Source organism: Helianthus annuus, chromosome 13, assembly GCF_002127325.2.
Source record: "Helianthus annuus cultivar XRQ/B chromosome 13, HanXRQr2.0-SUNRISE, whole genome shotgun sequence".
Taxonomy (NCBI): Eukaryota; Viridiplantae; Streptophyta; class Magnoliopsida; order Asterales; family Asteraceae; genus Helianthus; species Helianthus annuus.
Genome location: NC_035445.2, coordinates 46,741,333 through 46,756,554, shown reverse-complemented (window position 1 = coordinate 46,756,554; position 15,222 = coordinate 46,741,333). Strand labels below are relative to the sequence as shown.

Below are 15,222 nucleotides of genomic sequence, written 5' to 3'. Positions count from 1 at the left end.
AATATACGTATTTATACTTGTTTTAATTCTTGAAGAAAACTCTATTTCTTATCTTGTATTTTTGTATAAAAACTAGGGGTAAACCTTGTTTAACATTATTGAACATTTTTGTAGAAAAAGCCTTGTAAAACCTTATATTTTTCTAAGGGGCTGTTTGGTAGCCTCTGAATGGTCATTAAGAGGCTACCTCTTAATGGAACCATTAAGAATTTTACCAATGAGAAGGTAGAAGAATGTGACATGTGATGATTTACCATTCAGAGGTTACCTCTTAACCATTCAGACTTGAGGTTACCTCTTATTTATTCAGAGGTTTTAAACCATTAAGAGGTAGCATCTGAATGGTCATTAAGAGGGCTACCAAATAGCTCCTAAGTGTCAAAATTTTATAAAAATTTTGACATAGTTTCCCCTAAAAATGGAGGTTTTCCCATGTCTTAAAACATGTGTCTGTTTTCTTTTTACCATCAAAACTCAATCATAAACCATTTTTGCAAGTAATAATCACTAAATTCATCATACTTTCCCATGTAATAAACTTGAAGTTCCATGAAAATTTGTAGTAATTTAGATCTACACATTAAACATGTAGATCTACTTAAATCAAGGCTTACTTGTTAACCTTTATAAACTTTGATGAAACTTTAATTTTCAAAATTGTCCATCCACTTGATTAGTAAGTTTAAGAACATGAATATTTCATTTTAAAACCACTTACAAGTTCATTCTTAGGATCTTCAAGTTTAATAACATGTTTCTTCATGGATCTTTCAAGATCCATGCTTACACTTGTTAGATCTAAGCTTCTAACAAGTTATGCGTGCTAGTGTGTATATGTTTTAGATGTATATTTTAAGCCCTTTTTACACTTTTAGCCAAGTTTTAAATTTATAAAACTCGATATTCAATAACACTAAACACACATATGGGCAAGTGCACCCATCGTGGACGTAGTATAGTGTTGGTAAGATACCGAGGTCGTCCAAGGACACAAGAGCTTTTAGTACCGGTTTATCCTCAACGTCTAACCAGATCAAAATGTGAGAAAAGATTTTTAAACTAACAAAATAAAACTAACTAAATGCTGAAAAATAAAATAAAAATAAGAACAGATAGACAAGATGAATCACTTGGATCCGACTCGTGTATTAGTATAACCTTTGATTATTTTCGCACTTTTGCACTTGTTTAAGAGATTATCTTAGTTATTGTAGTAGGCCCCGCTTTTGAAGGCGACGTTACCCTCAACCCAGTAGTTTGAGTCAGCAAGGATACAATCCTAAAGGGATGGATTATTGAAAGATGATGAATTAAGTTATTAATGCAAATTATGGTAGGCCCCTCTTTTGGAGGTGACGTTACCCTCGACTAAGTAGTCTGAGTCAGCAGGGATACAGTCCTAAATAGCCGGATTATAGTATTAATAGTAGTTAACTTATGAGGGGGTCAAAGAGTTTGGATCCCCGCCATCCAATACCTATGGGCATTGAAGGAGATCCTACTAAATTTGACCCAGGTCCCTTGCAGGACCTCTAAACGCTGAACAAGGGCAAGACCCTTACCAAACCGTTCCCTTAACCCCCGACCAGGTAGCCAACATACCTCCATATAGACCGTGGAGATATGAATGGTGAAAATCTTTTATTTTATATAGACAGCAAAATAATGCCAAGACACCACGGACAAACGATAAGGAAGAATCACCTCAACATAAGCAACTAGTTATTAAAGTCATTAATACAAAACCAAATAAAAAGTGCAAAAGATTAAAAATAAAAAGTATTATACTGAACACTTGTCTTCACCAAGTGATGTAAGAGACTTAGGCAAACATGGCCTTGATTGTCAAGAACTCTTACGATCAATCTTGGATCCCGAGACGACTCACACACTCTATGATGGACAATGGATGATGGTGTTATGGTGGTGGTGGGTGGTGGATGAAGTGTGAGAGAGGTGGTGTGCCAAGGGATGAGTTGAAATGGCTCCAAGCACTCCTATTTATAGACTGAACAGAAGCCTGGGCACGGCCCCGTGTCCGTCTGACACTCTCTCTCTTCATTAATTGTAATTCGCAATTACAATAAATGCGCCTGCAGTACTCTGACCACGCCCTCGTGTCCGCTGGGCACGGGCCCGTGGTGGGCAACAGAAGCTTCTATCACTTTTGTCTTTTCTGCCAGGGCTGACCATCCTGGACACGGCCCCGTGCTCGCTGAGCACGGCCCCGTGTTGAGCTGGACACGCCCCGTGTTGAGCTGGGCACAGCCCCGTGTTTAGTTGGGCATAGCCCCATGCTCAGCTGGGCACAGCCCCATGCTCAGCTTTCTTCTTGTTTTTGCTTTGGGAGATGCTGTCGAGGAGTCGGGCATGCCACGTTTCTTCCTTTTCCTTGTATTTATGTTGGATTTGGCTGCATTTTTGCTTCTTTTGTTCATTTAAGCTCTTTTAACCCTAAAAATACAAAAGGAATACAAAAGCACACTTTTTCCAACATTAGTACTTAAAAAGGGTTAGTTTTATGCCTCATTTGATGTAATTTATATGTTGCATTTTACACACATCAAATACCCCCACACTTGAATCTTTGCTTGTCCTCAAGCAAAACTCTTTAATATGTGGCTTACACTCCCAAATGGAATGGGTAGAAGAGAAGGTGTTGGGCTTGTCTTGAGTGTCGGGAATCCAAGATCTTTATTGGGTTTTATTTTTATACTATTTACAATCCTATTCGTTATGATTTATTTAGAACGTTTCATAGGATAAATTACTTATTTGGGCATAACATGCCTTTTTAAAATTTCATTTATATACAAGTTCACATACCTCACGGGGGATCACTCAACACTCGGCCGAAGGTGTATTTTTAGTGAATCACTCGAGAGCAGCGTGGAACTTACTCCTACCATAGGCTTGCCAAGCAATCAATCCTCCTCCTATTTAACTATATACCTTTGTAAATATCAAGAGGACTTTTTGGGTGAAGGGTTAGGCTTGGGCTAAAGGTGGGTGGTTGGGTTAGTGGTTAGTAAAAGGGCGAAAGCGGTAAAAAGCGTCGGTTTTCGTAAGATTTTTTTTTTTTTTGACTTTTTATTTTAATGAAGCAATTTTTCAAACAAAGTTCTTTTTGATAACCTTGTTTGTTTATTTCTTTTGGCTTCATTATTATCATCATTTTTCTCTCCTTTTTTTTTTTTTTGATAAGGAAGTCATAAGAAAAACCGCGCTTTGTTAGTAAAATAAAGGGTTTAAAATGAAAAAGGGGGGTTTGGTGTGAAAAAAAGGGTGTTTGTTTTGGGTTAAGAAATGAAAAGGTTTAGGCTCAAAAGGGTTAACTAGGGGGATTTTGGGTAGGTGGTAAAAAAAAAAAGAAAAATAATGGTGCAGAAATAAAAAAGGGGTTAGTCCTAATGCCTCCATCATTTACTTACTCGGGTTTAAGTTGGTAAGGACCGGGAATGTATCGTCATGGCAAGTTCTAGAGTCGTAAGAAACCAAGCGGCTATTCACACAAGAAACGAAAAATGAGCATTTAATCTAAAGATGTGTATTTGTATACTCAATAAAGGCTCAAAACTCACTTATTGTGGGAATGGGTTTATAATGTGATCAAGTATATATAATTAAATTTTAACTAGATTTGTCATGCCTTTTCATAATTTTCTTATGTTGGTTCTTTTTATCACGACGCTGTCGGTTGTAAATTTGTAAAAATATAACCTTTTTAGAACTTGTTATTCCTAAATTAAACCAAGACAAGTAAAAAAAATGAAAAGTTTTTGAAAAAATTTGGGGTGATTAGCGGTTCCAATAGAGTTTTGTGTAAGGCTTGTTATTAGGACTTGCAAAATTCAAATTTTTAGCATCCCCCCACACTTAAATTACACATTGTCCTCAATGTGTCCCAAAAATAAGTTTTTCGGTTGATTAAAATGTGTAAAGTAGGTTAAAAACAAGATTTTATGTTACTGGGTAGCTGAACACGGGGTGGTGTTGGCTGAGCACGGCCCTGTGTCCAGACTGCCAGTACCAAAAGTAAAAAGAAGGCTGGGCACGGGGCATGTTCAATGAGCACGGCCCTGTGTCCAGGTACCTGAACTGGGCATTTCTGCAGATTTTTGGGCACGGGGGCGTGTTGGGTTGAGCACGACCCCGTGCTGAACTTGCAGTAATGAAGAAAAATTGTCGAGAGGCTCTGTTTTTGTGCATGGGGTGTTGGTTCAAGCTTCCCTTAGTATCCTTCACCATCCCGAGTGTGTTTTATTGCTGCAAATTAAAACTAAACTAGAAAGCATAAAAGTTAAACTAATCTAAAACTAATGATAGTTCCGCGGAATGCCTCCGTGGTGCGCCACGTTTATAAGGGTCCTTGGCTAGACCCTCCTTATCGGGTGGTTCTGGCTCATCTTCAATTAGGGGGTCATTATTGCCAAAAGGGTATTTCATTGAGCGCTCAAGATCTATGCTCCTTTTGAATGCCCCTAATTGAAGAGGTAGATTATTAAACTTCTGGTTTTTCAAAGCTTCATGAGTTTTTACAAAAGGTCGTCCCAACACTAGAGGAGCGTCATCAAGGATGACAAAGTCTGTTGGGATTACCGTTTGATTTGTTTGGACCAAGACAACCTCAACTATACCGATTGATTTTATTACTTTCCGATCGGATAGAAAAATGGGTATTTGAAGTGGAGCAAAATCACTAATACTTAATTTTTCGAAAATGTAGTTAGGCATTATGTTAACACAAAGCTCCTTATCAATGGTGATGTTACTAATAAAGGAATTTTGAAAAAAACATGGAACCGGTGTGATGTTAATTTCAAAAGGGTCTTCTTTTATTAGCAAAGTTTGATCATGAGTTAACTTAACACTTACCATTTCTTCAATTTTAGTGTTAGTGTTTAACTCTTTTAAAAACTTAGCATGAGTTGGTACTAAACAGTGATTTTCAAAAGAAGGTGACAAGAGATTAATTTCTTCAAAATTAGACTCTTCTTGGATTTTAACGTTATCGGCCTCACCTTTTTCGTTGTTTAGCTCATGTGTCGGTTTTTCACTTATTTGTTCTTCCATTTTTACATTTTTCAACTATCTCCACGTTATTATTACAATTTAATTCTTCTCTTACGCGGGACTCCTCTTCCCTTGCGCGAGATTCTTTTATGCAACGTTCGATGGTTTTAATGTGTTCTAATATACTATCGGTCACTTCGGTGATAGAGAAAGGATTGGGATCCTCGAAGCTTGAATCCGGTTGTTCGATCCTTGGTTCCTCATAGTACCCATATGAAGTAGATGGTTCACACCATTGTTCTTCATTATAAGTATATGATGGATAAGGGTCAAAATTTTGTTCTTCATAGTACTCATATGAGGTGGGTTGTTCACGCCATGGTTCCTCATAATAAGAGTATGAAGGTGGTGGCTCATATCTTGAATCTTCAAAGTATGAGTATGAAGGCTCATACCTTGGTTCATCAAAATATGAGTATGAGGGAGGAGGTTCATACCTTGGGTCTTCATAGGATGTGTATAAAGTCGATGGCTCGTACCTGGGCTCCTCATAATGGTTGTATGAAGTGCACGGTTGAAACAAGTTACAATATTGTACCGGGTGCGGGTTACCACAATTAGTGCAATAGTCTCTCATATAATCATCCTCCTCATAGGTGTAGTTGTAGCCTCCTGAGTATTGATCCATAGGGATCACTCAACAGACCACAACTGAGTCTCGGGACCAGAAAACAAAAATAAAAATGGAAACAGAAGCTGGACACGGCCCCGTGTACAGAATCTGTATCTGGGCGTTTTAATTAAAGTTACTGGTCTCGTTGAGCACGGGGGCGTGTTCAGTGAGCACGACCCCGTGTTCAGACTCTGTATCTGGGTATCTAACTAAAAAATATGCAGCACGGGGGCGTGTTCAATGAGCACGGCCCCGTGTTCAGGCTACTGTAAATGCAAACTAAACTAAAATGCAGAAAAAATGTGCGCGCGTTTTAAAAAAGGTTTTGAAAAACTGATTACGTTGTCGATTTTAAGCTTTCTTAAAATCCTTGTGTCCCCGGCAACGGCGCCAAAAACTTGATGCGTGCTAGTGTGTATATGTTTTAGATGTATATTTTAAGCCCTTTTTACACTTTTAGCCAAGTTTTAAATTTATAAAACACGATATTCACTAACACTAAACACACATATGGGCAAGTGCACCCATCGTGGACGTAGTATAGTGTTGGTAAGATATCGAGGTCGTCCAAGGACACAAGAGCTTTTAGTACCGGTTTATCCTCAACGTCTAACCAAATCAAAATGTGAGAAAAGATTTTTAAACTAAGAAAATAAAACTAACTAAATGCTGAAAAATAAAATAAAAATAAAAACAGATAGACAAGATGAATCACTTGGATCCGACTCGTGTATTAGTATAACCTTTGATTATTTTCGCACTTTTGCACTTGTTTAAGAGATTATCTTAGTTATTGTAGTAGGCCCCTCTTTTACAGGCGACGTTACCCTCAACCCAGTAGTTTGAGTCAGCAAGGATACAATCCTAAAGGGTCGGATTATTTAAAGATAATGAATTAAGTTATTAATGCAAATTATGGTAGGCCCCTCTTTTGGAGGTGACGTTACCCTCGACTAAGTAGTCTGAGTCAGCAGGGATACAGTCCTAAATAGCCGGATTATAGTATTAATAGTAGTTAACTTATGAGGGGGTCAAAGAGTTTGGATCCCCACCATCCAATACCTATGGGCATTGAAGGAGATACTACTAAATTTGACCCAGGTCCCTTGCAGGACCTCTAAACGCTGAACAAGGGCAAGACCCTTACCAAACCGTTCCCTTAACCCCCGACCAGGTAGCCAACATACCTCCATATAGACCGTGGAGATATGAATGGTGAAAATCTTTTATTTTATATAGACAGTAAAATAATGCCAAGACACCACGGACAAACGATAAGGAAGAATCACCTTCAACATAAGCAACTAGTTATTAAAGTCATTAATACAAAACCAAATAAAAAGTGCAAAAGATTAAAAATAAAAAGTATTATACTAAACACTTGTCTTCACCAAGTGATGTAAGAGACTTAGGCAAACATGGCCTTGATTGTCAAGAACTCTTACGATCAATCTTGGATCCCGAGACGACTCACACACTCTATGATGGACAATGGATGATGATGGTGGATGATGGTGTTATGGTGGTGGTGGGTGGAGGATGAAGTGTGAGAGAGGTGGTGTGCCAAGGGATGAGTTGAAATGGCTTCAAGCACTCCTATTTATAGGCTGAACAGGAGCCTGGGCACGGCCCCGTGTCCGTCTGACACTCTCTCTCTTCATTAATTGTAATTCGCAATTACAATAAATGCGCCTGTAGTACTCTGACCACGCCCCCGTGTCCGCTGGGCACGGCCCCGTGGTGGGCATCAGAAGCTTCTATCACTTTTGTCTTTTCTGCCAGGGCTGACCATCCTGGACACGGCCCCATGCTCGCTGAGCACGGCCCCGTGTTGAGTTGGACACGCCCCGTGTTGAGCTGGACACGCCCCGTGTTGAGCTGGGCATAGCCCCGTGTTCAGTTGGGCATAGCCCCATGCTCAGCTGGGCACAGCTCCATGCTCAGCTTTCTTCTTGTTTTTTCTTTGGGAGATGCTGTCGAGGAGTCGGGCATGCCACGTTTCTTCCTTTTCTTTGTATTTATGTTGGATTTGGCTGCATTTTTGCTTCTTTTGTTCATTTAAGCTCTTTTAACCCTGAAAATACAAAAGGAAGACAAAAGCACACTTTTTCCAACATTAGTACTTTAAAGGGGTTAGTTTTATGCCTCATTTGATGTAATTTATATGTTGTATTTTACACACATCAACAAGCTTACATATGATAGATCTTAACAAAATCCCAAAATCAATAACAATAACGTCATCACATACTTCAAACAACATTAGAAACACTTTATTTTCTTTAGATTATGTTGTTTCATCACATATTTATCTTTTAAAGTTAAGTTTTCTTGATGGTTTAACTTGTACACATATAACATACTACTTATAAGCATCAAAATGAAGACTAGAAGGCTTACTACTAGCTCTTGTGGCTAGGGAAGTGGCAAGAGAACAAATAATATGAAGATGATGAGAAGAAGGTGGTTAAAAGCTCCACAAGAAGGTTCTTCAACTTCCAAGACTTGTAGCTTCCTTTGTTAGCCTTGAGACACCCTTCGATATGCTTGAATTTACTTGAAAGTGAAAGAAAAATGGAGATGGTTGTTGATGCTTGTTGGTCGTGAGTTAGAAGAAGAGATGAGAAGATGATGAAGTTTGAAATGTGAAGTGGTGAATGATAAGATGATGTTGGTGATAAGGTGCTTTATAAACTTCAAGTAAACATTACTTCCACCATACAAAACAAGGAACTCTATGAGATCGAATCTCCCGTTGTTCCTCAGTAGCTCAGTGGTAGAGCGGTCGAATGTTTCAGTTTATGCTCCTACCTATTATCTGGATATACGAAGAATAACCATGATTCTTCTCACAACATTAGGAGACAACATGGAGCATGTGGGCCCCATGTTTTGACCGCTCAAGGCTTTTGGGGGGAGGGGGTAAAATGACAAAAATTGAAAGGTGAGGGGTTAAAGGTGTAAGTTAGGGGTTTAATGATGTGTTAGATGTGTTTAAGTGTTTTTAAGTGTTATATGACCAATACTAGTTAAATAACACCAAAACAATGTTTCTAATTCATTTGTGGTGTTTGGTAGTGTCCGGATAATTGTTCGGTTGTCGGTTCGTTAAAGTATTAACTTGTGTAATTTATACGATATGAAGTACCTTTTGTGTCATGATTTCATTACCGACACTTTACAAGTTATTCTGGATGTTTAACACTATTTCTGAATGTTATTTTAACTTATAAATGCTGAATTTTTGCTGAAAATGTTGAATTTATTATTTATAGTTCGTTTCGGACAGTTTTTGGTGCTTATTTAGGTTTCTGGAAAGTGTTAACATAAACCCTTGTTATCCCACTTGGGATTTAATATGTTTTTGATGTCGGACCTACATCTAAGTCCTAAATATTCTATCTGGCTGAGTACTAAGGCTGTGCTGACACAGCTTGTCTAGCCGGTGAGTCTACTAATTGTTTCGTCGCAACGCTTAAATTGTTTCACAATGCGATAAATGAAATGTTTAACATGCATGATTTAAATGTATGACATGCAAGCATATAATGTTGACATTTAAACACATAATTATAGACAATAGATAATTTTTAAAATAGTACTGACGTTACCGGATTTGTGCCGTTTGTCACATACGTAAGTGTTTTATGCTTCAGTGGTTAAAGGGGATCAAGTGAGAACACTAGATAGTAAGTATGAGACAAAGGCCGAAGGAACTACCCACCTTAACCAACGAACAATTAAGATGTTGGCGGATGATCTTATTTGATTGACTGAGTCAGATAGCATGTTGCTGGCTCAGGTTAGAGAAATTAATAATTTAAATAATTTGTTTATGATTTGTTAGAAATAAGGACTTTTTAATGTTGTATTCAACTTTGTGGGGAGTTTGTGGGTTTAGATTACATTTAAGAATAGTGAATCTTGTGTCAAATTCAAACAAGATGATGAATTATATTGCTACTTTGAAAACATTCAACGAATTCCTAAGAACCTTGTTTCTAATGAACTGCTTATGTGTATTTAAATCGAAGGACTCTCTTTGTGTGCTTGGACTCCTAATGGTTTAAGAGGGTGGTAGAATATATGGGTGAAGTTATGTTTTATGTGGAAGATAAAGATCAAACGCCACTTTTGAAGAATACATGTTGCATACTGATATCGGTGTGGGAATTACAATCGGAGTAGTTGGGCCGATGAGGTGGAATCTGAAGAAGGAAAATTTGAGCCGATGATTAATAAAGGTTGTCAATGCTTGCCAAATTGGAGTTTAAGATCAAGTTGAGGTTCGCTCATTTGAGTACATGGATAAGGAGGCCGGTAAAAGATCCATGATGGGGGCTTTAGTACTGACAATGTGGAATTATTCTCTACTAACTTGTTCGAGTACGAGTTCTAATGTTAGTTTGGGTGCCAACCAGTTCTTCTTCAAGTACAAGTTCTAATGGTGGTAATCGTGTTCTTGAGCCCAATTCATCATGGCTTGATTTTGTTGGTCGATCAATAGATAGTGTTTAGTGATAGAAAATAAATGGCTATACAAATATCCTAGAGGGAAATTTCAAGGCCCATTTCTTTATCTCAGTTGCATAAATGGATCGAATACTTCCCTGTAGCTTTAAAGATATGGAAAACAGTAGAGAAAAAAATATTTTATACTTTTAACCGATGTTCTATAAGGGTGAGTGATGTTTTATAGGGGTGAGTGATGTGATAGGATCAGTAGAACCGGTTTTAAGATTGATAATGTTTACGGGAATTCCAAGATGAAGGATGACGATTTGGTCGCTTTGTATATGTGGTATAGTGCAGCGGGTTTTTGGGTATGTCCTTGTGTAACATCCCAAAAACGTATTTGGTATATAAACCAAATTAACTGGGGATGAATGGGTAAAATACCGTTTGTAGTAAAAGTTAACCCGTAAACAAAATAACTAGGAATAAATTAACCTAGTTAGTAACATGTAAATACGTAACAAAACAATGAGTTGTAGCCATATATAATCAAAACCAAACTTAAGGGACCAAAGCTGTCAAAAAGAATCATGTGTTTAAAACATAAAAAACACACAACACACACATAGTATGTGTGTGTATATCGAACCAAAGAAGAGAAAGAAAGGGAGAAAAACTTAGTTCATCCTTTTCTTCAAATTGAAAGGTGAATTGGGGCCAAATCACATGCATGAACATAAATTCGTGATCATCTAAACTTGGAGATCATAAGGTATGTTGTAATTTACAATTTGGTGATGATAAGTATGTGGGTGAACTTGAAGGTGGTAACCTTGAGTTTAATATTTTTGTTAGTATGGTGAAATTGATAATGAAATTATGTGTATGATCATCATACTTGCAAGTATATGTGAAATACTTAAACAATTTAGAGACTTAAGTATATGTTCATACATGACATGAAATAGATTTTTATAATATAATGAAATTTGATGTTGTTTTGACGCTTATAAGCACCATACTTGCTTGTATGTGTAAATTGCTTGATCATTTTAGAGGTTTGATTCAGTGTTCATATATGTTTAGAATTGAGTTTTGACATGAAAGATGAAGCCATGGTTATTTGGTCAAAATGATGAATTAGCTCGTGATAATGGAAAGTTTATATTAATTTGATATTGAGAAATGTATAAACTTGTTGAACTAAAAGAAACATGGTGATTTTTATGGCAAAGTTAGCTAATAAGATTGCCTAAAAATGATGCCCACAAAGCATATGATAAAATGCCTAAATGAGTTTTATGAACTTGTTAGTGCATTTATATATGTCAAATGGCAATTGACCTATAATAAAATTGAATTAAAAAGATAGTATAAGAGTCCATAAGGTGATGGTCATAGTGTAGAATGACTAATCTAACCATCTTGTGGATATTATGTAATAGCTTGACACTTGACAAGCTAGGTGGGAGCTTGGAAAGTAATGGGTCAAATGGATCAAAGATGCGAGAAGGCTTAAACGGACCCAAAGTAAGTAAAAACTTACACCTCTTATAATAAGTTCACTATATAAGAAATTTGAAGAAGTTGAAATAAACAGCGACTTATTAAAGTCAAGACCCATGGTGTAGACCAAATGGGTCAAAATGGGTAAACTTATGTTAGATCGCATTTTGGTGATCAAATAAAGAATTTTAGAATTTGGACCCTAAGGTGTAAACCCAAACGGGTCAAACAAGTAAAAAGTGATTTTTGGTAATAAGAACTTGCTTACGCGAACCAAATGCGTCAAACAAGTAAAAAATGATTTTTTGATGATAATCACTTGCTGAAGCGAACCAAACGGGTCTAACAAGTAAAAAGTTAATTTTGGTAACAAGAACTTGCTGACCCAAACCAAACGCGTCAAACAAAAAATGAATTTTTTTATGACAACCACTTGCTGACGCGAATCAAACAGGTCAAACAAGTAAAACGTGAATTTTGGTAATAAGTATTTGCTGACGCGAACCAAACGGGTCAAAAAGTAAAAAACTATGTTTTTGATGATAAACACTTGCTGACGCGAACCAAGTGGGTCAAACAAGTAAAAAGTGAATTTTGTTAACAAGCACTTGCTGACGCGAACCAAAACGGGTCAAACAAGTAAAAAATATTTTTTTTTTGTTAAAAACACTTGCTGATGCGAACAAATGGGTCAAACAAGTAAAAATGAATTTTGGTGATAAACAATATAAAGAATGATTTAAATGCAATAAACAAAAAAATGGGGTGAACCAAGAATGGTCAAAAGGACAAACGGGTCATGCGGGTCAAATGGTGATCGCCATTCGAACCCAGTATTTAATGCTTTATTTTGTCAAGTTTTGTGCTTATAGGTAAGCATAATGTATGGGCATGCATTGCCTCGAATTATAAAGAAATAAAAATCGCAAGGTATGGATAACGAGTCAATGGTTTTGACATGCACCAGATATATCTAGTATTTGGGTAAAACGGGCTTTAGAGCCAAGAACACGGTTATGATTCGAAATTACGACCAAATGGATTTTAAATCACTAAACTGTTGGAAACTTTTATGTCCTTAGGGACATAATAAATCTAGATGGAATAATGAGCTGAATGTACCCGCTAGTTTTCATTTAAACTTACTAAAGTTTTACGATTTGAAAAAGGGCTAAAATGTCCTTAGATAATGGGTTTTGGTAACACGTCGAACCAAAGGAATGGTTTGGGAACTAACAAGTTCAGATCCAAACAGGTCAGTGCATAGTTCACAATTTAACAAAGTGCATAGGTCCGTGCACAATGCACAGTTTAGCATAGTGCACAGGTCAGTGCACAGTGCACATTTTAGCAAAGTGAACAAGTCAGTGCACAGCTTAGCAAATTGCACAAGTCAGTGCACATGTTAGTGCACAGTGCACGGTTTAGCAAAGTGCACAAGTCAGTGCACATTTTAACAAAGTGCACAGATAAGTGTACAGTGCGTAGTTTAGCATAGTGCATAGGTCAGTGCACAGTGCACAATTTAGCAAAGTGCACAAGTCAGTGCACGGTTTAGCAAAGTGCACAAGTCAGGGCACAGTTTAACAAAGTGCACAGATCCGTGCACGGTGTGTAGTTTAGCAGAGTGCACAGGTCAGTGCACAGTGCACATTTTTAGCAAAGTGCACAAGTCAGTGCACGGTTTAGCAAATTGCACAAGTCAGTACACAGTTTAGCAAAGTGAACTTACTAACTGTCCCGACATGCGACATTTATAGGAGTTTCGGTTGCAATACGCGCAATAACCCAGTCGTTCAAACATTTTCTTTTGTCATTTTTCATCTGTTAGCACAAAAGAAATATAAACACTAATTTTTTTTGTGTTTATGACAGGTTTATACAAGGGCTGTTACCGGACGGATGATCAAACACGTGAAGAACCGAACACTCTTAAACCACCACCTCCTTGGGAATATCTTCTCAAAAAGATAAAATATGATCACGCGAGACAAATTTATATGTATAAAACCTTATTGTCTTTGACTATAATTTAATTGTGTAATAACCCTTTTAGTCGGTTGGTATGGGTTATCAGTTAACCCTGGTGTGCAAGCTCTAAGTTTTCAAATTAAAGATATAAAAAAAATTGGAACTTAATTACCCGCATGTAATTAAGATTATAAAAAAAAAAAGAGTTAGAGTGTTACACCTTGAGAGTTTGTTCTCGTATTTTTTTCTTCAATCTGTAATTTTGATCTTGTTTCATGTGCTTTTCTTTCTTGTGATTCTCGTTTCTAGTCTTGTGTTTTGTTTGAGGGTCATTTTCATGGATCAGTTTGTAATTATGTCTCGTTTTGTCTAATTTCTTACTAGTTCTTTTTTATATAAGTTTGGTCATTAAAAAAATTAAACGAACAACTTTAATGTCTTACTCATTGACCACCGCCACTTTGGTTGTTGTTACCCTGCCACCATTGTCCCTAGCCACACTCGTGGTTCATCCATCTCCTCGACCACTACCTTCGTTGCATGCACTACATACAAATTTATAAACAAATTGTTATTTTTTTGACAAATAGTGGTCAACTCTAAAGTTAACGCAATGGTCAGAATGCGTCTAAATTAACGCCATGAACACAAAATAGGGGTAGGTGATTGATTGGTGCAGGAGTAGGTGATGGATTGGTATAGAATCAAGCATGGGATTCTATTTGAAGCTCGTGAGGCCCTGAATCTTCACGTACATAACCAGGCGTCTCAGAAGTGGAAGAAAGTCATGTACAGTGGTTTAGACCAACATGTTGTGCATATGGCGAGCTCGAAACAACCTTACTTTTAACCAGCAGCGGCCAAACGCAGCTAGAGTGGTGGAGGAGATAAAATTTGCGGGCTATCCTTGCCTAAAAAACGAGCTAAGCTAGAAGCACTCATGAGGACTTGGTGGTGTAGTTTTGAGGTGTTTTGATGTAAGTTTATTGTTGTTTAATTTTGGTCTAGCACAATGTTATCACTTTGTTTTTAACGAATGTTTTGTTGGTCGTTTAAGAAAAAACTAGTCGGTTGGCCCGCCTGATGCGACGAGTGTCACCGAGACTCTTTTAAAGAGCGCAATCTAACCTGCCCCGCCTTAAACGCTAATTATACTTGGAAATTATTATTATTATTATTATTATTATGTAAATATTTAGTAATTATATAATTAGATATTTAAATAAGATAATACTTAATTTAAATAGTGTTGAGTTATAAAAATACATAGTTAATGTAACTTGTTTTGGAGAGCGCAATCTAACCCGACCTTCATTAAATATTGGTCTACTTGAAATGCATCGACCCTTTAAATAAGATTATACTTAATTTAAATAGTAGATACTTATAATAATATAAATAGTAAATGTAAATTTAAATATGAATTTAAAGTATTATCAATAAGATATAATTTAAATAGTATTTAGTTATAAAAATGTATATTGTAAATATAGCTCTTTTAGAAAACACAATCTAATCTAGCCTGCCTTAAACACTAGCCTGACCCGAAATTGTTTTAGCCCTTAAATAAGATAATACTTAATTCAAATAGTATTTAGTTCTAA

The 15,222-nt window shown here is 36.9% G+C and overlaps 1 long non-coding RNA gene across 1 annotated transcript; it reads left to right on the top strand.

The window, feature by feature from the left end:
* Positions 1-10,806: 10,806 nt before the first annotated feature.
* LOC110910343 lies at positions 10,807-13,736 on the top strand. Its single transcript, XR_002576027.1, has 3 exons — positions 10,807-10,913; positions 11,587-11,671; positions 13,523-13,736. It is a non-coding gene; the product is annotated as an uncharacterized LOC110910343 (long non-coding RNA).
* Positions 13,737-15,222: the final 1,486 nt, after the last annotated feature.